Here is a 24175-nt window from a genome sequence, read left to right as displayed (position 1 = left end):
TGTTTTATTTATCTCTAATTAGCTGCTCATTCAAAATCATGAAACAATAGACCGGAATAGACATAACTGACTCCTGCATCTAGGCCAATGTTTAGTCTGGGATACCAAGGTTGATCTACCTCTCTGTATTTGATAGTACCACGATCCATTATTCACTAAAGATCACATTTTAAAGCAGGGATGCTGTTTAGTATTAGAGAACCTGGGAAGAAAAGATTTCTTTCTTAGTTCTCACATTGTTTTTGTCTTTTTGTGCTTTTTAATGCTCTTTTAGTTTCAGTCTAGGCTGAGAAAGGATTTTAGGGAGTTTGGCATTTACATCTGTGAATAAACTTTTTTTTTTATTTGTTTGCTAATTTCCCCCCAACATTATGCCAATAATCTTAGGTGTAACGTGTCCTCACATCCTCTTTGTAATGTGCTTTACCCACTGCCTCCAGTGCACAATATTGCTTATTCTCTCTTGTCTGCTCAAGTGACATCAAATCACTTACTTAAATAAAAATGACTTAAACAAACACAAATGATGTGTTGGGAAAAATTGTTGGTAATTATTATTTACACTGTTCATGCTAAAAATATGCAGGTACAAATGTACAAAAATATAACCTGCAACATTAAGAGACTTTGAGACAGTATAGTTTAGATGTTGAATTAAGCCCTTTTTTAAATATAGTTACAGCATACCATCTATAATAGCATATCCTGCAACAGCAGTATTTTAATTGCCAAAATTTTACAGTGTCTAATACCCCTGCAGCTGTTTTCCAGAACTAGACTTTATGAGTCACTATATAAATATTTTATCTGCACCATAAATATCGCCCTAGTCTATGATGTTAGCTTTGGTCAAGTGCTTATTTTGGACCATCAAGAGAGACCTACAGAGACTGAATTGGGTTTTGGCTCATCTATCTTTTTCACTTTTCACTTCTCAGTCTTACTTTTCCTCAGCTAAATGAGACTGATGATACAACTGAAAGGAAAAGGAAGCACTAACAGCAATAAGCAAAATTGTGAAACATATTATTAAATGCATTAAGATGTGTCCATAGCACAAGAAATCATTAAATGTGTAATTCTGGGCAAGTGTTCGCTGTCTAGATTTGCTCTTTTTACCGCTAAAGTCAAATTCAATTGTGCAAACCTTGGACCCGTACTAACTTCTGTGATCTTGATGAATGATTTGTAAAATTCTAGATTCTCCACAGTGTTTACTTTGGATGACTGCAACTTGCAGAGGTTTGACAGATGATAGTTAATTTTCCTTTTTTTTCACATTTTTGCTATTTTGGATCCCTCTCTGTGACTGAACTCAGACCTTCCTCCATTGTGCACTTCTCTTTACAGTAATCCTTTGCAGCTATTTTTACTGTGCATTCCTGTACAGACATGCACTAATTACAGTGGTATCTCATAATGGATGTCCTAATGTTTTATTTACCTTATGAGACTTTAATCAGCTCCCTGATTTCCTCTGTTGTTACACACCTTACCGTGAAACATAGCCTGTCTATATCCTCTTATCAGGCAGTGCCCACTGTGCTCACCAGCCTGCTGCCAACAGGAGAGCTGGAGGTGGCAGACAGTCTTTGAGAGGATGTGTTACGCGTGTGTCTGTTTATGTGTGTGTTTTGAATGTTGCCTTTGTACATTTACACATGCATGTCTTTGTGTGTTTGTACTGCATGTGTGAGTGTCAAAGTGTGTGACAGGTGCCAACTCCTATGTCAGGGGTGAGGTCGCACCCTCCCTTCTCAGCCTAGGTGTCTGCAGAGGTTCATATCCACTCAGCAAATAAAGGGTGAACACCTTTTACCCCTCCACACACACTGATATGTAGAGGCAAACACACCCAACCTGCTAGATGTCATTAGCCTTTACACTAACAGCGGGCCCCAAGACAACTTGGGAAAATAGGCGGGCACATATTTTTAGCAGTGAATGCCAAAGTAAGTGTTGTGCATTTGCTGCTGGGATAGCTGTAGATGCCAGCTGAGACAGCACCTATTGGCAAAGACTTTTTTACGGAGTGATATATTTAGGTGATGCGTATCAGCTGTTTAGAAAGAAATTTGTTGACACTTTAATTAATCTGCTCTGATAGCATCCAGAGGTGACATCACAACTTCAGTGTGTTTTTTGGGGTCTACTTGAGTGTTTGTGTAGTGTAGTAGAAAACTTTTGTTTTTTCACTCTTGCCTGTTTTAGACATGCACTCCTTTCCATTCATCTGATGACATTTGAACATATCCTAGCACAAGTCTGAATGCATTTATTAACAGATAAACAAAAAATCATCACTGTACTTTTTAAACTGTTTTGCAGAGAAGTTAACTTGTACTGTTCCAGATTACAAAAGGCTTGTATTTTACTTTGTGCCTTTTTAGGGAATCAGTATCTTACATCCTTTGTCTTTTTTTTATCAAACAATTCCTGAGTTTTTTCAGCCTCCACAAACATGCAAGAGAATGGCCAAAAAAGGAAACTTCCCAAGCACATTTCATTCATGGGTCAGATCTTAATATATTTAAGATCTAGCCCAAAAATCTAAAGTATTTTCTTGTCAATAATATATCACCGTACTGCCTAGAGAACAAAAAAACTTGAGTAGGAACCAAAGATTTATTTCTCTCAGATCAAGCAAACAGTATGTTTATGTGTCATTTGTTATTCTTTCCCTTTAATTTACATTTGCTTGATTGTATTTTCTTGTACATCCACTCATTCTTACTTTTTCTACCACTTATCCTTGCTTGGGTTGTGGGGGCTGGTCTACGACAGAGATGCCTACACCTTTCCTTCCCTTGCCTCTCTTGAGTGCTGGGCATTCACCAGTGTCTCCTACAATTTAGTGCATGTCAAAAATATCAGCAAACTCCACAACTGAGCATTTTCACACTTTAATACTAATGTCATGTCAATGGAAATACAGACCCATGCTTTGTGGTATTTACTTGTGTAAACTTATACGGGGTTTCTTTTATTACTTTTAGCGGATTAAGCTGTAAACAGTTTTCTTGAATATCATTAAGTGTTCAAAGAAAACATGCAAAAATAATAATTCAGGCTGAAGAGCTTGTTGTTTGCTATATATTCCAGTTATTTCTGGAAATGCACTGAAGTAGGAACCTGGAAAAAAGTTGCTAATTTGGAAATGTGTGTTCTTTTTTGCATGCTGAGACTGTCTTAAAAACTATTTTATAAAAACATCATGCATATATGTGCACATTTCTAGCATATTTAACATTTAACTGCATGTAAAATTGTGTGATCAATTGATGTCTTGACCTGATATGACTTGACAGTATGTGTTAATGAATGGCAGGAGTAGACTGAATTTGTTTCAAATATTTATATCTGGCACAAATTATGTGTAAAATCCATCATACAAATGTAACAGGTGTCTAAAATCATCAGCTTTCTCTCCAGCTGCCAAGATATATTCTTTTTATTCTCTTTATAACACCAGGGTCTCCTCTGAGAGTGGTGTCACTGTTAGACCCCATATATTTACACTATATTTCTCTCACACATTCCTTTTCAGTGAGCCAGGCCTTGGGCTGCCAATGGAGGATGTGAAGTCAAGCCAGGGAGCCAAGGCCACTGTCAGCTCTCTCAGTGGTTAGAATAACCCAATAAATTCTGCAGGGAACTGGGCTGGGACTGGACCAGTGCTGGCAAAGAGTACAAGTGAGAGGTAAGATGATAGATAAGGGAGGGAGGTTTTTTCAACTGAAGTTAAATATATCAAGAAAAGCAGATAAAATGAAATCAGAGATGTTTTAATATTTTGATATGTAGTTAAAAAAGGTCATTGGTTTGTAGATTACCTACTCTATTTCCTGTGTAAAAAACTGTTACCTAAGAATTAACTTTTTAACTTTATTAGGAGTCTGTAATATGCAAGAAATAGTCAATCAGCATTTAACTCAGCGCTTTTCCTCTTTTGACAGTGTCCTTAAGGTTCATGCTTTATTTTTAGGCTCTCAGGGTTTAGGCAACTTCTGAATATAGAACCTGCGGCATTTCAAATTATATTGCATCCACAAGGCCACCACTGTTGCTGATGAAAACATTATTTCCATGATTCTAAGCCCTTGTGTGTGTTTATATATATACAAACACACACACACTTAAACTGGAAGTGGCTCATTCATCCCTTCTAAATTTTACAGGCACATTTTACAGATAATAATTAAAACTTTTTCATTTAGTTTTGTTCCAAATTAGGAAACACAAAGATTTATCTCTCTTTGCCTAAAAGTTGAAATGTGTGTAATATCATCTCACTTTTAATTCAGTTCAAATCAATTTTATTCATGTAGCACCAATTCACAGCACCAGTCTTTTTTTAATTATATTGTGTGTAGTCATACATATCGGTTGGTTCTGCAGCACCAGTCATAATTGGCTCGAATATGCCTCGCTGTGTTTGCTGGATCCAAGGTATTGCCATCTAAAGACACCATATTGGTAAGATTTCTAGGACCAATTACAACCTTTTGTCTGAATTTAGAAATAGGAAGTTCGAGGTCATCCAGGCCTTTAGGTCTTTAGACATGCCTGTAGTTTAACTAGATCATTTGTATCATCTGGCTTAATGGACAAATGCAGCTGGATGTTTTTTGGATACTAATGAAAATATATACAGTTTTTCAAATAGTATTGCCCAAGGGAAGTATAGATAATGTAAAAACTATTGGTCCCACCACAGAACCCTGTGGAACTCCATGACTAACATAAGTGTGTGAGGAAGACTCCCTATTTACATGCACAGATTGGAATCTATGAGATAGATGTGATTCAGACCACTGCAGCACATTTCCCTGAATACCAACACGGTATTCTAATTACTGTAGTAAATATTGTGGTCAGTGGTACTGATAACGATACGTCCTGTTAAAATTCAATCGCACAGAGGTCTAACAGGACAAGCACAGAGATGAGTCTACTGCCAGAGGCTATAAGACAGTGTACTTCCACTGAAACAGAAAAAACACTGAACAGAAGCTAAATTTTAAAAGGAATAAGATGGCTACCTCTACACTTCATTTTAAAATCTATCCATTTCTATTCATTATTCTTAGTCGCGCCTCCTCACTGTGTGCCTTTGACACGTGTGGAGGAAGGACACAATATCAGCTTTTCTAATTACTTATTGGTCATGATCAATTAGTAACATTTTAAGGCACTAAGGTACCCTTGTATAAATACACTGGTGAAGTTCAACAGCCATCACGGTTGACAGTTAAATTGGCCTGTCACTGCCAGGCCCTTCATTAATCTCAACTTGTCATTCTTGTTTATGCTGGTTATAATGGCTCTGTTGGTGTGTGATAGAAATCAGTGTGTGTGTGTGTGTGTGTGTGTGTGTGTGTGTGTGTGTGTGCGTGTGCGGCCACAGGGCAGCCAGATCAGATGTGTGATGTGTGAGAAGTTCGAAGATGTGTGTATATACATATGTGTCATATGCACATGTGTGTTTATTTGCATGAATTCATATATGTACATGTGCAGGAAGTGTATATTTTCTGAGTGCATAAGTGTGTTGTGTGGAAATCTTTTTAATCGCAACTGTCATGTTGAAGCCAGTTGGCACCCTCCAATGATTACCTCATGTGTCCTTGAGTATTTTCTAAATTATTCCAAGTTGTTTAGAGCCGCTCCAAATGACTTTCATAATCATGTGGTAACGTGGCCATTTACACCATGTGAGAAAATTCCTACTCACTTAAACCTACCTTTACATTGATTGACTTAGACAGAAAGGCTATTGTATGCTGCATTTAGTCTTAAATCTGCAATCCTCTTTCCATTTCCCCTCAGATTTCCTTAAGTGTGTGCCTCAGTATAACTTTAAGTTGGGGAATAACTATTTAATTTGCTTTTGATTATTGGTGATTTTATTGGTTAACTAAGCACAAATGGGATCGCTTACTAAGTATGTAAGCCCTAGGAAATAAAATGCACACACATATACACACACACACAATGAACAATAGTTAGAATGGCATACACACAAACACACTCTTGTGCTGCTGACCTTTCACCTTCTTTACTGTCTTCTGACCACCGCCTACTGCGACCCCCTCCACCTTCTCTTGGCAAAAGGGTACTTTGGCATTGCCCCCCTTTTCTCTTTCCCCTCAGCCTCTTTGTTTTTGAAAGGGTGTATCTGACTGCAGATGAACAAAGGATCATGTGGGTGCTTGCAGGCACAGGCTTGCCCTGGTTTGTATTTACATATAAATGTCAGCACCTATTTTGTAACTTGTCTCCTATATGGAACTTTCATCACTGATATGATGAGTGTGTAGATTTATAAATGTCTGTGCAGTTGTTGTGTGTGTGTGTGTTGCATGCTCGTAAGTGTATAATGAACATTTGTGAGCTTTCTGTTATCATAAATATGCAGGGAAGTTATTAATTTTTTTCTTTTTCAGCCAATAGCGCTGATTAATATGTTATTGTAAAAATTTTGGATTCAGTAAATGCAAATTATTGGTGATTAAGTAGCTCATTTTTCCTCATTTACTGTGTTTTCTTTCTGTCATCTGGACACTCTGATGCCTTTAAAAGAGAATAGATGTGGCTATTGAGGTAATCAAGATGATAAGTTTATGATATCTTTGGTGTAGAGATCTGATAGATTTCTCCAGGTTATTGCAGCAATCAGTAGTATTTACTAATCAAATATTGTTTTCATTTTGATTCTTCATTTGGAGCGCAGCCCCGAGATTCAAAGAAATTCACTAAAATTTCTCTGACTGCATGTTTTTAAGTTTGACATATACAAGTAATTGAATCAACTAATACAAACATTAGGCCCAAACACAATTCCATGTATAATACATTTCAGTTCAATCACCACATGATAATTGAGTTGTACATGCAATAATGGATGCATACCTAAATAGAGGCAACTGTTTGATAAAATGTAAAAAAACAAAAAAGCATATTCACTTAAATGAATATATAACATAATAGACAGTAGAGTCTTTGTGATCCTGTTGTTCTTTGTTCAGAAAAGGATAATGAACTGAGAATATCTGAGAATATTTGCACATGGCCGTATTTTTTTTCTGTACTTGGCAGACTGTTAGTGTTAGCTATTAGGTCATTTACCTTGATTGGCGTGCACGCACACACAAACACACATGCACATTAATCCATCATTAGTAAGATGTCCATGCTTGAGCGATCGTTTGTTGAGCAGTTGAGTGGACAGTTAGGAGGAGGGCCATGTTAATGCAGACAGACTTGTCACAACTATGGGTGACTGCAATGTGGACGCAAAGGATGAAGGGACTTCTTACCAATTAAGAATCCCTAATATCAAGTGCTATATCTGAGTTTATACTTATGTCTGCGTCTGTGAAATATATCTGTCATTGGTGCACTCTGGAATCATCTGTTATTTGTTTTTGTTTTGTTTTTAATTCTTAATAATGGCACAAGATTATGAAAATATAAAAATATCAGGCATATCTGACAACACGCAGGAACATCAGAGTCTGGTTATGTTCCTGACAATATTAACAAAAGAGTTTCTTTTTTATTCAGTCAATGAAAAAATTTGTGTCAGTGGAAGTCTGTTTTTATTCCTTTATTTATTTATTTATTTTTGACTGGATGCATTTATCCTGCTATATCTTTGATGCTGGAAGTGTAATACTTTTGTAAATCGTAAGAGGCTAACAGCAAAAGTCAATGCTTGAAACATCTGAAAATCTACTCTTTTGTAGCTTCAGAAAACAACAGTATATTAAATTTGTAACTTTAGTGAGCTATCCAAAGGGGTACAGAAAATACCCTCCACTAAAATTCAATAAATATTATAATTTTGTCTGAATTAAAATTCCTACGACTGAGAATATCATCAAAAAATCTGCACTTCACTGCAAATCACTGTCCTCAAATACAGAAACTATGTTTCTATTGCATTGTTGGAAAAAATACATATATGTGTGTGTTGTAATTCAGGAAAATTCTCTTCAGGTTCACTGACTGGTAACTGGAAAGAGGTGTTTGTAATTAAAATCTACATTTAACAACCCCCCACCCCCAACCCATCACATAGCCCCATAACAGGCCAGCCGCTCTCTGTGCGTCTGGGAACGAGCTGGTGGTGTCCTGCATTCGTAAAGGGAGGGATCATGAATGGTACTCACACATCAGTATGAATGCACCGTAACATGTGCATATATACACACTAACCTTGCATATATCTTCACCCTGTGTCTTACTCCTCTCTCTTGTTCCAGCTGAGTAAGAGCAGGCCCGTGTCATTTCACCTCAAGGTGCCTGTTGGGGTCAGGGGTCACGTGTAATGGCCCAGTGCATCTCCTAGCACAGTAAGCCTACACCAGCAGCCGACACACTCCGCTATTCCCTTCTCCACCTCCCGGGCCTTTTATCAAAGCCAATACAAAAACAAGGAGTGTGTGTGTGTGTGTGTGTGTGTGTGTGTGTGAGAGAGAGAGAGAGAGAGAGAGAGTGGGTTTGTCAAAGATCACATTCAGAGTTTCAAGTTGCTGAACCATAAAGTGAGAAAGAGCTAACTTTCAGCCTACAGCAGAATCTGCACTGTGATGGAAAACAGCCAACATTCAATTAGTCCTAATCGTTTAAAGTTTGTCTCAATGCACTTCTTAAAGTAATAACATAGAAATGATAGAAATGAACTTGTATGGCAAAAAGAATTTTATTTCAGAAATCTACTTTTTGCCCATTTGAGTCTGTTGCATTGGGTCGAGAAATCTTTTTAGTATCTTTAGTAAAGATAGTACTGATTTCTGAGTTTAATCTTTTAGCTCTTTTAGCTTTAGATCATGACTGAAATAAACAGAAGTTATAAAGCTTTTCAGTCTTTATAAGTTCAAATAACGTTGTAAAAAGTGAGGTCATATAGGTCATATAGGTCTGTCATAAAGTTAAAGTTGTCAAAAAACCCCCAAAACAATTCTGGGCTATTATTTTGTTTTTGTTTTTTAAGGCAGTTCGTGCTGATTTCTATCCACCGGGCAGACCGTGAGATTTAGAGCAAGTTTAAAGTAGGAAGCAAATGATGGTTTGTATATTCTCTGTAGTATCTCTGCTTCTCCAGCAGTGACAAGACACATTTTCAGTGATAGTGGTGTAAAGTTCCCTGCTGCATAGTTTGATGGGATATTTGCATGTGCTTAGTAATTTATTACACTGTGTGCTTTTTATGAATGTGCATGTTATTACACTGCGGTTGATGGTGGCAGTTAAAGAGTAGGGAAAGTGTCAGTGTTAAGATGGAGAGGGGATGAATAATGACCTCTGTAAAAATTTGAATTATGGTTTGATACAACATTGGTTTAGCTTCCTCTTTATTTTTACACAAGGTCATGTCAGTATTATTTTAAATATATTGCAGTCCTAGAAATTTAACACTGTGGTCCTGATGGAGATTAAAAAAATATATATACATGCTGCATTTATTACGATCATGTTAACAAGTGTCCAGGGTCCATATTATCTTGCTGCTGCATCACACATTGTGCATCAAATTTTATTATTTTTATACTTATTATTATTAGCAATCGAACTTTTTCAGTTATTACCATGGTACAAGTCAGTGGCAAAGAAAAAGATTACACGAGCAAAACAGCACTTAACTGTTTCAACAAATGGACACTAATTATTCATTTAATTAAGTATTGTCCGCTCATTTCAATCAAGACAGCAGTCATTAATCTTTTACACTTACTGTCAGGTTTGTTCCTGATAGAATGACTTAACTTGAACTTCCTGCCTCATTCTCTCCTCCTCTCCTGTTCTCACCTGTCCTCGTTTTATGAAAAGAAGTTTTGCTAATTGCATCAGTATTGTGGAAACTCATGAATGTAGCTGGCACTTTTAACCAATAGGTGAAAGAATACTGAACTCCTGCTTTGTGATTATCACAAAGCAGTTGTTATTTTATTAAATAATCTATATATCTTTTAAATTCTATGTATTTATTTATTTGTGGGGTCGGCAGAGTGAAAGAAATGTTAGAAACAATAATGTCCTTTGTCTGGGGCAGAGGGGGTTATATGCTGTTACATTCAGTTCACTTGCTGTGTGGCTTTTTGGTATTTAATGTGTAGCTGCTCTGTGTAGCTTTGGTTTTGCTTGAGATTTAAATTCTTTTTAGATTTTGGATAATTAAGGCAGGATAAAGCTTGAAATTGTTATATGGAGCATTATATGAGTATCTGAATGCGTTCTACTTCAAATCAGTTAATAGTTGACAAAAATGAAGCTGGTTTAATGAGCCCAGTTTTAGTGATGCTAACAAAAATTTTATAGTTGTATGAAGTTTGTCTTTGTTGGGACAATACAAAAATAACTTTTCAACATAATAAACATGTATTTACGTACACAAGCATAAAACTTTAACTTTCTTAATCTAAGCTGTTACTGTGAGTATTTTGCCCTACGTGAATCTTTTCTTAAAACTGTTTTTTCTTCTCGTCACTTTCTCTTTGTCTCAGCTGGCAAGTGTTTTTTTTTTTAAATTTTGAGTATGAGTATGCAAATGTCACATTCCAGCTAAAATCAGCAGTTGTCTTACCACAAGTTAATCGAGGGAGATTTTATAGAGTATATACAGACTTTCCATACATGAAATGTCTTTTTGATCTAATAGAGTTTGGCATATTGTGTATTATATTGCAACATGTGTTTTATTTTAATTTTTTAAACGAAATTCGCTCAGAGACAAAAGCTTACCTCTGGTTTCTTTAATGAATATCAAACTTTTTCCTCCTAAAAACTTCCAAAATAGTTTAAAGACATGTTCAGATTGCCATAACACCAATATGGTGACAAGGGTATTCCCTTTACCATACCTCCCTTGGTTTGTTCAATAATGGAAGTCAGTGGAGAAACAGTCAGCCAAATGGTCTTTGTAGGTCAAATGCTTAAGACTAGGGATTAGTGTGTGCGTGTGAGTTGTGTGTGTGTGAGGTAGCTATAGCTAGCTAAGTGACTCAGTGATGTCATGTACTTGTGTTTTCACATGGGAACCCGATAGCTCTGAACAATCCAAGGCAAGCAATTTTTGGCTCAAGCATACTTGACATAACAGAGAGATAATTGTAGACTTTGTGTCCACGGACCCTCCAGAGATCCGGAGGATCAAACCCCCTAGGGTTTCAGACACTTTGATGATGCGTTAATGCCTGGAAAAACATTTACCGCCTCAGAGATCACAGACGGAATGATGTAAATGTAGCACAGTTCAAGTTAACTGCCCCCTGATATCATGCGATGATGTAAAGTTTAGATTTTTGACATATTTTGTCCTAACTGTTGCCAGGGTGTTGAACAGAAAATGCATTCATTTCATACTCTACTTTTACACCTTTGACCTACAGCATCACCATTATAGATGATTCATAATGAATGATTTTATTTTGTTTAATATAGTAATGGGAACTCCATGTAGTGATTGATCCTGATGAGGTCAAGTAGAACTCACTCGTTATCATTAAAGTCTGGATGACTGAGTCGATGATTTTCTGGACAGGAGTTGACACTAATTTAACTGTAATAGCAGATAATACCGGCTATGCTAGATCCTTAGATTTACTGATCTTTTATTTATTGGTTTAAAAAGAAGTGGGAGAACACATGCTATTTTTCTGCAGTTGCATATAATCTCACTAGGCTGCTGGCTGGTTTCATCGAGGGATGCGAAGTTCTGCTCTGTTAAAACCAGCTACATTCGAGTTTGTACCTTCAGATTGAGTAGGAATTCAAAACCCAAGTCTTTTCCAAATTTAGTCAGTAATAGTTGATCATAGTGAACAACGGTGGGCTCTTTGGTTAACTGACACATTGGAAAGGTTAAAAAACTCACACTAAAACTGGAATTTTTACTAATATTTAATCACTGATGTTCACGGCCCTGTGAAGAGTGTACCTTACTTTATTTCATGTAGCCTTTTCGGATAATGTCCCCTGTTTTTCAGTCTGCACTTGTTGCATTGTGACCACATTATCTTATGGCAATGTTAGATGTGCTGGTTGAGAGATGGTGAAATATCAAATAGTATTACCAATACTAATATTTATGGGGAAATATATCTTTAAAGTATTTTTCTTTTTTTATAAAGCATTCACTTTTTTTTCATGCTTCCTGTGCAGAGAAGGAACTTCAGTAGCTACAGTTTTGCACAATATGAATGCTCTGCTCTTAATTACAATGAAAACCACCAAACAGGTTTCAGAGTCTATTCAGTAAACTTTTATTGTCGATAATTATGACAAAGAATGCCTACCGTCTTAATGTTCCTAGCCTTTGAGAGAGGAAAAGGTGTTGGCTCAGTTTTTTACAAGAAGTATGTTTTAAGAGGCCAGTTGCCTCGAAGCGAAGCTTGAATACCGTCTTGGTCATAAAACCTCTCTGAAATTTGGTAGACTGAAAGAAGTGCAATTTTAAAGCTCTGTTTAAAACTTAACAGTTATCTCACTTGACACCTGGCATTAATGACAAGCTTTGGCAAGTAACTTTTGCTTTACGACTTTGCATACACACGATCATCAGTATTCAGTTACTGTGGCTACCGTGTGTATTATCGTCACTGTAGACACCGAGTGTGTTTCGTATCTTTTGGGGCGAATATCCTCTCAATTTATTTGACCCCTTTTAATAACCAAGAAAATATATAGACTCCAGGTCCAATATACAGGCAGTCTATCTTGGCACCAGTAAAGGCAGTTTTACTTTATTCGAACAACTTCAAAATACTCTCAACATACATTGCCATAGCATAAGTCAATATGCATTAGCCTATGGGTAATGATAATTATAAACAAAGCAGTAATTAAGATGAGCAAGTTCAGTCACAGAGCTGTCTTTCTGCATGAAAAGTAACTTTATAAAAAGATTCAACTTATTTCCTCCATCATTCCACTGTGCTAATGAGTTTTGGCATGTGTGACTACCTACTATGCTGCATGATCTATAGTGATGCACTGTAGATCAAGCAGCTTAGTCTGGAAATTATTTTAATTCATTGTTGGAGCCTTGACAAGTTCAAAACACAAGCAACAACGCCAGTAATAGTGTTATAAATAGAGGACACGATATCATTTTAATTAATAGACTCTGTAGCACAATAGTGCAGGTTGTACAGGTGATGTACAAGCATTGGCACCAGTAAAACCTCCACCTTCATAGATTTTCCTATTTTGAGTTTAGGAATTTTTTATTTTATGGTTTTGTTCCCATGTCTACAAAGCAGTCCGTGGTGCTGCCCATGGTCCCACGGGTTGGTGTATTGTCCTGCATGACAAAAGAAAAAAACACTTCTTTACTTCTTTACCAAGGAACAAAATGGCTACTCAGAGGTCACTTTTTCACCTGCAAGTATCCTTAAAAATCTGTCATCTCACTTTACAATATTCCAGATCATCACTCCACCAAATTCTTGTTGGTGTTGAAATCTGGTTGAAAATAGTGACCAGTCCTTGATGCAGTCCTTGGGATTACAGTGATATTAACAGTTCCGGATTTTCAGTCTTTATCTGTTTTGTGGACTTAAATGTTTCTAAAATCCAGTTTATTTGTATCCAATTAATTTATAAAAATTATATTTTTATAAAAACAAGTAAATTGTAGTTAATTGAATATTTAAAAGTTTGCTTAATCACTATATAAATGGTATAGTTTGTAGCATTTATTGTATGGTAATATGTAGTAATATTTGTTGTTAAAGCTGGTGAATAGTTGCAATTAAAATAGTAGTATTGTACATTATATTACACTGTGATGTGATGTGTATGGGTGTGATAGTAGTCAGTTTAATTGATATACTCTTTACTCCTATCTTACTGTAAGATATGAATATGTGCTATTATTATTTATTAAAGCAGGCAGATCACGTCTGGCTCATGTTATCTGTCCGTGTAGGAGTTCAGGCTGTTCACTCTGATTTATGGCTGTGGGGTCTAACTATGTATATTTACAGTCTCATGACCTGAAAATGACACCCGCTGGGCTGAACAAGTAGGGGAGGAAAGGGCTTTGGAGGGTCACGGACCGTAGTGCACACAAATATATACAGACACACATTTTGTGTTTTCATCCAATATGGTCACACAGGGGCATGCGTGCCCTTTTTGGATCCCTTGTCTGCAGCACAGATTATTTATTTTAAAGTGTATTTAACTTTTTTTTGTATTCTGGCTAAAATTAAATGTTAATAATTCTATATGCTTTGACATGCAAGTAAAGTCAATGTATTTAGTGGTCAAGTTAGACAAAAAATTCAGTGAAATGGCTGTTGCTAATTAAAGTAACTAGCAGGAGTGATCCTGGGAAAAGTGGCAACTAAGAAATGCAAATTACCGCACTTCAACACATCAACAGAATGACTCCTGGAGTTAGACTAGTGCAGATTGAGTGAAGTGGAGGGTAAGAAATTGCAGAGCGTTAAATAAGGTGACAGCTGCATGTTTACAGAACCCAAGCCCAGGGGTGTTGGTGGCGTGGATTGACACTTCAGCTTCAGATTGTCACGGGCCCATTTCCAAAGAGGCAAATGGTCCTTGGCAATAAGTGAAGTTCACATGGGTTGGATTAAACCACTGCTGATAGTTTGTACCTTTGCAGTGTGGTGCTAAAAAGGTTGTGGCCATGCGTTTGTGTGATTTGCATGTCTTTGTCAAGCTCTACTTGACAAAGTAAATGCCTTCAGTTTCTTTCTTTTTTACATTTCATACCTGCATTGTCAGATCTTAAATTCTCTTGATAAATATCTTTCTTTTACCTATAAATTTGCTCTTTCTGCTTCTTTCTCAACTACCTTTCCTGTGCCTCTCATCTGAGTCCATGTTTTTTTGGAAAAGTTCTGTCTTTTAGCATTCTCCCTCAGAGTAATATTAGAAGAATGCTGTCAATCTCCTGCATATGGTTTAGTTATGCAGCTCCAGCTACGTAACGATCACAAAGTAATGAATCCTTAAAGTAGACTGAATCAACTATACTTGCTCTGTTCTAGTTGTTCAAAAGCATGGCAGTCCAACACCTCTGAAGTTCACTAATTTAAACCTTGTACCTTATTTGTTTAGCCACAACACAGTCTTTAATTTACTGTCCAAGCACCAAGTCTAACATTCCACTCTTTGACTATTTTTGGCAACCCACCCTGTATCCTGATTTGCAGTCTCAAAATGTGTTTTGTTCTCTTCGGTAAATGTACAGGACAAGTGAGATTTGTCTTAATTAGTCATGACTCTCGCTCTAAGAATTTAAACTGAAGTTTCAGAACTATTTATTTAACTCTACTCTTGTTTTCCTCTCTCGCCCTTTTTTTGTGTTTGGAGATTCACAGATTCTCATTGGTTGTTCCAGGAGGAATAAACGATGTGAAGCTGGGCTCAGAGAAGGGGTCGCTGTGTTTTATGAGCCATTAAAGTTTTATTCATCCCTGCACCGAGGCAGCCTTCGGCCATGGGGTCACCATGCTTTAAATAAACTCCCATCATTCCTCTCCCCCCACCTCCCCAATATCTGCCTTCCCACCCCCTGCTCCCCCAACCCTTTCACCCACAGACTTAATGGACTGTTTATTGTTTGATGTTCAAGTCCGACTTCATCATTTTTTCCCTCTCTCGCGCTCTTTCTCTGTTTTCCGCTCTCCACTAGTGTTTAGCGGTATGGAGGTTTGACTGATGCGGTTTGTCCGTGTATTTGTGTTATATGTGTGGTTCATTTTGCGTGTGAGTGCGAGTCCTTGCATGTATGGGCTCTGCATACATGCAGACTGTCTATAAATTCCTTTGGTGTGCCATGTTTTCCTCTTTATAACATCTTCCCTCCACTCGCCTGTTTCATGAGTGGATGCAAGATTTTACGGCGTGTGTGAATGTTTAGTTTTTAAAAAAGAGGAAAGGAAAGGAAAGGAAACCACACTGTTGCACTAGTGATGTCCAATGTCTTCATTACTTGATCGTGAGCATGGCTACCAATAACCATTTTAAAGCAAAGGTAAATTAATCCATGCTTTCCATTTTTTAACATATATAATACTTGAAAAAAGTTTGCTAAAAGTCTGTATACATTCTGAAGTTGCATCCTCATAAATGTGGTTGGAGCTTACATGGATTGGAAAGGAAGAAAGTACTGATACAATATGTAGATATACTCAGAAGTACACATTGTTTAAACTTGTGTTACCACTCTATTGATGCATTTTGGTGTCAAAGCCCAGGTTTCCTGCGGGGGGGGGGGGGGGGAATACAGTTGTCTGGTGAGGAAATTAATCTTGAGTAGCACACATTCCTGCAAAGATTCCTATTTAATGTGTGCACTGGATTTCTGCTTACCTCACGCTCATTTAAAAAACTGTCACTGCTATAATTTCCTACAGTTGTAAAATCTGTCCTCGTGGAGTTATAAACCAAAGTGCAGTGTTTTGGCATCTAATAAGCAACTTCTCTATTAGTCGAACTGGACATCTTGGATCTTACCTGCAGCGATATACCCCACTCCTCCAGCTCCTTCCTGTTGTTTAGTCTTTAAAAAAAAGGAAAAAATCTAAATGCTCATCTTTTCATGGGCTTTCTTCACCATATGCTTATCATTTTTACTTTAAAGATGCAGTAGTTCATCAAACTGGAGCTTGCAAAGCACTTTTTGGCTGAGGGGGACAGAGTGATAGAAGAGATATTTGTGAGGGGGGAGATATGAAGAGTTTGCAGAGTTCCCTTACAAGCTGTGTTACAACTGACCCTATCCTCAACTTTGACCCATGACCCTACCAGAGATCTGTCATGAGAGAGGGAGCTGCTTAACACAAAATGGAGCCTGGTTCAAGAGTCAGAAAGAGAGAGAGAGAAACAGAGAGAGAGTGGGGAACAGAGAGAGAGAGAGAGAGAGAGGGGGTGAGAGAGCATTAGTGCACACAGAGGACTCATTTATCCTCTCTCTCACTTGACTTCAGTTTTTTCTTCCTCTCCTTTGCTTTCTCTTTTGTTTTCACTCCACAGACACTGTTGCCCTTTCTCCCAATACATCCCGTCTTTTTTCCCTCTGTCCGCCCCCCCTCCCTTCCCTCCCAATCTTCTCACCCTCATCTGGTTGATTTTGGACAACAGCATGCCATCATCAGCAGCCACCACCACCACAGGTACGGATTCATGGCGGCAAGGACCAGCAGGATTCTGGGAGGGAATTTGTGAGATGAAGCTTTAATGAGAGCGAGGCCTCGTCAGCCAGGAAGAAATGTATGCTAATGATATGCACACACCAAAAGGACCCTGGGTAGGCAAGGCAAGTGCTGGCCGAGCTCCCGCTGAGCTCTGAGGAAGATGAGCAGCTCAGGTCAGAAGAATAGCAACAAAAACGCCTCCTCCTTTTCTTCTTTCCTTTTCTTCAATCTGCATCCACAAGGGCACAGAAAAACTGGTTAACTTAAACCCTTAGAAATTAGGTTGTGTTGCCACATGATGCTGCTGTTGATGTCTTTTAGTTTCTGGATTTCTCATTTTTTCCTTTTCTTCATCTTTGCAAGCACATTGACATTGTGGGTTGAATTAGCTGGAGATTAAACACATCTGTGTTTTACATCCAGACTTTCCAGAATTTTAACTGTCATAAATAATGACAGTTAAAAATAAAATTGTGCTCCAGAGAGATGCAATGTGTGTCCTCTAATTGTGCTCAAAGTTGTCTTTAATAATAGAAAAATGGATATTAATTTGTTTTGACACTTCATTTGGAAATTTAAACTCACCACACCCCTAGTTAATAATGGTGTATGTAATTGGGCAGTATTTAAATGAAATGACCTGTTTTCATTCAGGAATGAAGTGTATTTGTTATTAATTAAGGAAAGATGCTTGTTACTGGAAATAATGTTGCTAAATGCAATTTCTATTTATTTCAGTGTTATCAAGTATGTTTCAGTTACTGATTCACATAAATGTTGTTTTTATTATACATTTTAGTGCCAAACTTTTAATTTATCCTGAAATTATGCTTTAATTAATAAATAAGCCATGTATTTTGTAGAAGCCTTTATTAAATAAATTAATATTTTGGAATGCAAGTAAATAATTTCTGTTATTTCTGTTTATCTAATTTGCAAATCTGTTTTCTGGGGAGGCTTTTCATTAAAATTATTTCCTTTTCATCATATATTTTATTTACAATTGTGCATTAATTTATTAATATTATTATTATGTTAACGGGAAAATTTAAAAAAATTACTCCGTTTAACGCGTCTTTTAGTGCTATATAAAATTATCTAATTTACTTGTTGCCAAACTAAATGAACATTTAAATGTTGATTTAAAAAAAAGAAAAAAAAAACTATGCAGAATTCACATCAGCATTAACGTTACGGTGCAGTCCCTGCTCTCCTCTCCTCTTCTCTGTTTCTTTGCTCGGAGTATCGCTCCTGCAGGAATTACTGGCCTGTCTGATCTGATTGCCGCTGAAAAAAAAGGAAGGAAGAAAAGAAAAACGAATAAAGGACGAAGCGAGACATCAGCGCGACGATCTCGGCGGCGTTAACTAGTGATCGTAAAAAGCGCCAGAGTCCAGCCGCATCCGAAATGGAAACCTCTTTTTCCACCGTCGCCTTCGGGGGTGAATAAACAACAGGAAACGGGATGAGAAGGGGGGGAAAAATCCATTGAGTCTTGGGAAGAAAATGAGAGTGGCACCTGATGATGTCGACTTTGACACGTGTTAATTGCTGCTCAGCTCTCCTCATCAGGGAGTCTCAAATTATTTTAGCGCTCCGGGCCACAGCGCCTTGTTTGCTTTGCTGAGGAAAGGAAGCAAGCTGGCCCAAACTTCAAATGGTAAGGCTCGAATCGCTTGGGTGGAATACTCTGATGCAAAATATACATATATGTGGAAAATAAGAGAGCATGCACGGAGGGAAAAAAGGATATCTTAAAAAAACATTAAAGTAATAAAACATTTAAAGAGAATTTGGAACTGTATTAAATAAAGCTGGAAATATAGTTTATTGATAGAAGTATACATTTTAAATGATTGAAACACAGTGATGTTTCACTTAATTTCACATCACTTATTTCTTAAATCAAATTGAGATCATTAAAAATAAATTATAATGCCTCTGTTTGGGATTTGTTTGCTTGGTTGTCAATATGTAAGATGGGAAGATATTTTATTTGATGAATTAGATTTCCTTCATTTTTTCTCTGATAATCCAAGATTTACAGTGAAATATTGCCTCTATTGCTAAATCAATAATAAAGTCAATGCTATTCTCAGATAAAATGGCTTCATCGATAGAAAAATCAGACAAAACTGCTTCACTGCACTTCTGGCTACATTTAAACATGTAAGTAAATAAATAAATCAGACTTGCACCTAATAAAATATATTCAAAATCTAAAATCCCTTTTCCTCATGTGATTATATTTACATCTGTCTGCAGCTTTGATTTCAGTTTCCTGCTGTATCCTCAGCTTTTACCAACAACGCTCCTCTCAACCAACATACTCAAATACACAGTTTTACTTCAGTGCCTGAGAGCACCAGTACTCACCTTCTTTACTTCACACTTCTTACCTGTTGACATGTATTTATAAGGCCTTGCATGGTGAATTATAAAGCCTTTGTTATTGCCTGGCTTGGGGTTGGCCACTTGTTTATGACACCAGTAATGGTGGTAATTGTTATTGTTGAGATTACCTGTCAAGAGGACCTGGACAGTGAGCTTGGAGAAAGCGTTGCTCTCTTGACAAGGGGTGACAGGGGTGTGGGGAAGAGGATGTGGGGGGATTGGGGGTTGGAGGCGAGGCTGGGATGCCCTGATGACTTCTCCGCTGATAATCAGCTACCGTGGCCTGTGGGATAATTCAGCTGTCAGTGCCACCTAACAGGGCCCAGCATCAGCCGGCCGACCCCAGCTGGCGTCATTCATTTGGACTGAAGATGGGGATGAAGGCCTGAGGAGGGGTGAAGGGATGCAAGAGCAGAGGAATAAGGACAACGTCTACATATTTGATTGCTGGAGTTGGCCTTTAAATGCAGTAATTTAAAGTTATCATCAAACATTTTTTATAGTTTTTGAAAAAAATGTCTTTTAAATTTTGCGCCTAAAAGTGCCTTTTTCAAATTAACAGCTGATTGAATGTTTAAACCTCGCTTTGGTGAAAAACCGAAGTATTAAATGTGTTTTAAATTGTATTTCACATAAGGTCTTATTTTCTTTGTATAAAAAACAGTTTCAGTTTTTTTGCAAAGGCACATAGCAAGTCCTCACAACACTGCACCTAACAACATAGAGCAGATCCTTTATGCCATATGATCTAAATGCTTTGTGAAGAATTTCTGCAACCAGGACTGAGCAGGCGATTGCAGTAATTCTTGAGATGTTCACTTGCATCTTAAATCAACATGACGCTGTAATAAGTGTATTTTGTTGAAAATGAAATTACTTTTAAATTGAGCCACTACAACAAATTCAAAGCTTAATAATATAAAGGTTAATTGCATGCAATATGTCATGTATAGAAATTGTTGAAAATGTGACTACCTATTTGCAACCTTTTAAGGTCCTTCCTAATTCCTTCTGTAAAAGCAGACTCGTTGTCTTCCTGGACACGTGTGCATCATAAAGAGGGCAGCAGCAGCTAAAATGGCAGGCAAATCACTTTTCGAATGGTTTTGGAGCAGCTATCAGTGTCATCCCTGAAAGGCTGTCTTTATCAATGATACTGGCTGATATGGTGGGGGTGTGGAGGTTGGTGGAGGGCGTGGGGGGGGGGGGGGGGGGTTCTATCTGTCTTTGGAATCTTTCACAGTTTAGGGCCGAGAGCTGCTAAGAAACTGTCAAAGATTTGGACAGCTAAAATCCCCCGGTAGCAAACGCTGAGCTGTTCTCTATCTGTATTCCACTGTGGCAACACGCGGGGTTGTAACACTACGCCACTGCTATTCCAGTGGGATAATGTCACTGAGGAAATAGTGCCAGAAAAACGTCTGCACAGTACTTTTGCTGTAATACAGTATTCTTTTATTTTTGATTTTATCATGCAAACATTTATGAAAATGAACACATTTTGTGAATTTGAGTCAAATTTATTTTTTTGTGTGTGTGAACATTGTACTGTTTCTGATTCAGTTACAGTATATAACTACTGTCTGCACCTAATTTAATCTCTATTCATGGATGTAATTTTAATAAATGATACGGTATATTATATGATTTTGTCAAACTCTTTGCAATATGACTTTTGTGGTGATTTAAATGAGTTCGCATTGAGTGATGCTGAACTTTTGCCGTCCATTTACCCATCAGCACATATGATATTTCATCCAAACCGTTATTGTCATAACACCTCGTACGTAATTTTGACGACGTTTGAGGTAGGTTTGCTTTCCTTCGACCACTTTACAAGTGTGAAATCCACAGTGTATCCAAAGTTACGCAGAAATTTTGCTACGTGTCAGAGTGGAAAAATAAACACAACAAAAACTTTTGCACAAACATTAGTGCCCATGTGATGGAAGATTTTTTTAGTGGATTTACAGAATCCTGTTTTTCCACTTTGAGTAATGCTCATAGAGCATTTTACATGTTTATTTTTTTGTAAATGTCTGGCTATTTTTCACTTCAGTGGATTTTTTTTTCTCTGCTTCTAACCCTTCCTGTTTATCTATCCTGTTGTCACAGGCCATAAATCAAAAGCAATGGGCTTCATATCTTCATTTTGGATCTTTGCAGTTTTATTGCCATAGCTTAATCCTTTGGCTGGTTGACAATGGAACATCATGATCAACACCATCATCACAACTTTACCAAGAAATTTATATTAACGCAATCTCTTCTCGATATTGAAATAAAGCACAATCTCATTTCTTATTCAAATGATAGCATTAGGCGTGTATGCATTTATCACCAGATACAGGAGTGAGGTTATAAACAATGCCATTCATTATCTGGCCCAGATGCAGCGATTGTTGATTAAAGGGCTTTGAATATAACACACACACACTTGTTCACTTACACACTTAGGCACACACACACACACAGATGGGTGGACATTAGGAAAAGAGAGAGGCCATCTGAATAGGCTGGAGGGACATTAACGGCAACAATGATTGATATTTGCCGCACAGGCTTTTTAATGGTATTGTTATTCCTCAGAGTTATACCCCGTCCTCCCCACGTCTCGTCTCGCAGATAAATGGAGGTGTAATAATGAATAGAAATTATCCTGATTATTTTGGTGGAGGTGGTTTGAGAGCAAGTGGGGTGGGGGTGTGTGGGGGGGTGAGTCATAATCTAACATGAAGCTTAAAGCTTAGTCAAGAGTGTCTAGTGGATTTCCTTTAATGTTTGCTGAGTTACTTGTAGAGGAAAACAAGGTGCTGTGTAAAAAAGCTAAAAAGCATGATATCTGTCATATTGACATTGTGTAATTAAGTGTAAATAAAGACTGACAATACCCTAAAACAAAGAAATTATTAAGATGTTTGGTATAAACATTCATAATATAATTAATGAGAAAACTTCATGTACCCGCAACCTGGAACCTACTGTCTTTACAGACGTGTGGATATTAGTGGATACTTCATAAAAATGTATAAACATACAATATATCCTGTATTTGTGTCATTTTCTTAAGTCTAAACAATATTGAATTACAGAATTCACACACTAGTTAGCAGGCGCTTTACTTTCCAGAACCCCAGAGTCATAAATGAGCCATAACTAAACCAATACTAGTCCTTCATGCTTGGGTGAAAAACTGTAATATTAATTACTTGTGTTGTCTTAAGAGCCTGCTGAGTGTTGATTGTGTGAACAGCTGAGGTGGACATCGCCAAAACACATTATTTGATGTGAGAGGCCAGCTTGTCCAAAGCAGTTGTGTTTATTACACACTCCTCTGGCACCTGCTGCATTGAGTCAGCCTGCCAGGACACACACACACACACACACACACACACACACACGCACAGTCTTCCAAAATCTCCTCTCCATTTAGCCTCTTTCCAACCAAATGATGGTCATTATCACTTTTCAATTACATTTGCAGGACTCAATTGCTCTATCAGTGGTTGTTCTCTGCTATTTTAGGAAACTTGAAAATATTCAGCCTGTCACCGTGAACACAGTATTTAAAGTCAAAGGATCACAAGTTCAATCTAAATGCATTTTACTATATAACAGCACTCTTTGTGTGTTTTTAACAGTCTTTGATGTGAGAGTTTACAACTTTAGGTTTAAAGCATTCATGCAGGTAAAGCACCAAATTTCAACACAGTATAATATTCTTTGTTGTATCTCCTCGGGGCTGTATGTTGTGTATTCAATATTTCCAATAAACACAATGAACACTTAGGGTGTTTGTTCTGCATGGACATTTAACTCCATTTTTCCTGACACTTGTTGACTGTGACTCTTACCTGTTGTTCTTTGTTCTCTGCAGTTTTCTCTTAATCTTTATTTCCATTACTTGCACTTTGTGCATCTCCTCTCACATTCATCTAAATGTGTCTTTTGACTATGCTGATTTCTTTCTAGCTTTATAGTAACACTAAGAGCATGACGTTATTTTGCATACATTGTTACTCCCTTAACAGCTTCCCTACCCTAAAGTGTCACATTTTCTTATTTGGAGAGTGGGTATTTTCCCCCTCCCTCTTTAAATTTAGCTGCTTGCAACAATGCTACAATATCTCATCTTTTACACTTGATTTTTCTTGAACCTGAAAAAGTATATATTTTAAAAATATATATATATTTTTTTTAAATTTAAAGCAACAATAAAATGTAATCATTCCTTCGGAAATTCTCTGTTGCTCTTTTCCATTTTCCTCTTCATCTACACACTACAAAGACCTCTCGTGTCGTTCTCGTTTTCCTCCTTCATACCAACGTGTTGTGCATCATCCACTCACAACATACCTCCTTCCTCTCTTTCTTTCCTTATCCTAGGGTGCAATGTTGTGATGCCTTCTTCCAGTCTCTCCCCCACACCGTCTCGCCACCATTCCACTCTTTCGGTAATCAGGGCCAGATGGAGGCAGAGATGGAGTGATGCAGGGAGGGAGGATTGGGTTTGGTCCTAGCAGTGTCTTAGAACGTGGGGAGCTGTCAGCCCTGCAGGGAGAGAGGAATTCTCGAGCAATAAAATAGGGATTTATCACCACTCTACC

General features: G+C 37.5%; 2 long non-coding RNA genes across 3 annotated transcripts in view; both read left to right on the top strand.

The window, feature by feature from the left end:
- The window catches only part of LOC100710194 (uncharacterized), a 91026-nt gene extending 72947 nt beyond the window's left edge, over positions 1-18079 (top strand). For both annotated transcript variants that reach the window (XR_002064332.2, XR_001223906.3), the window contains 2 exons: positions 3548-3700; positions 15349-18079. This is a non-coding gene — a long non-coding RNA (uncharacterized LOC100710194). The remainder of the gene's footprint in view (positions 1-3547; positions 3701-15348) is intronic.
- A 171-nt stretch (positions 18080-18250) lies between these two features.
- Positions 18251-20742, top strand: LOC102079347 (uncharacterized). Its single transcript, XR_269691.4, has 3 exons — positions 18251-18834; positions 19274-19343; positions 19440-20742. It is a non-coding gene; the product is annotated as an uncharacterized LOC102079347 (long non-coding RNA).
- Positions 20743-24175: the final 3433 nt, after the last annotated feature.

Source organism: Oreochromis niloticus, linkage group LG13, assembly GCF_001858045.2.
Source record: "Oreochromis niloticus isolate F11D_XX linkage group LG13, O_niloticus_UMD_NMBU, whole genome shotgun sequence".
In the NCBI taxonomy this organism is placed as follows: domain Eukaryota; kingdom Metazoa; phylum Chordata; class Actinopteri; order Cichliformes; family Cichlidae; genus Oreochromis; species Oreochromis niloticus.
This window is presented reverse-complemented; position numbering and strand designations above follow the sequence as displayed.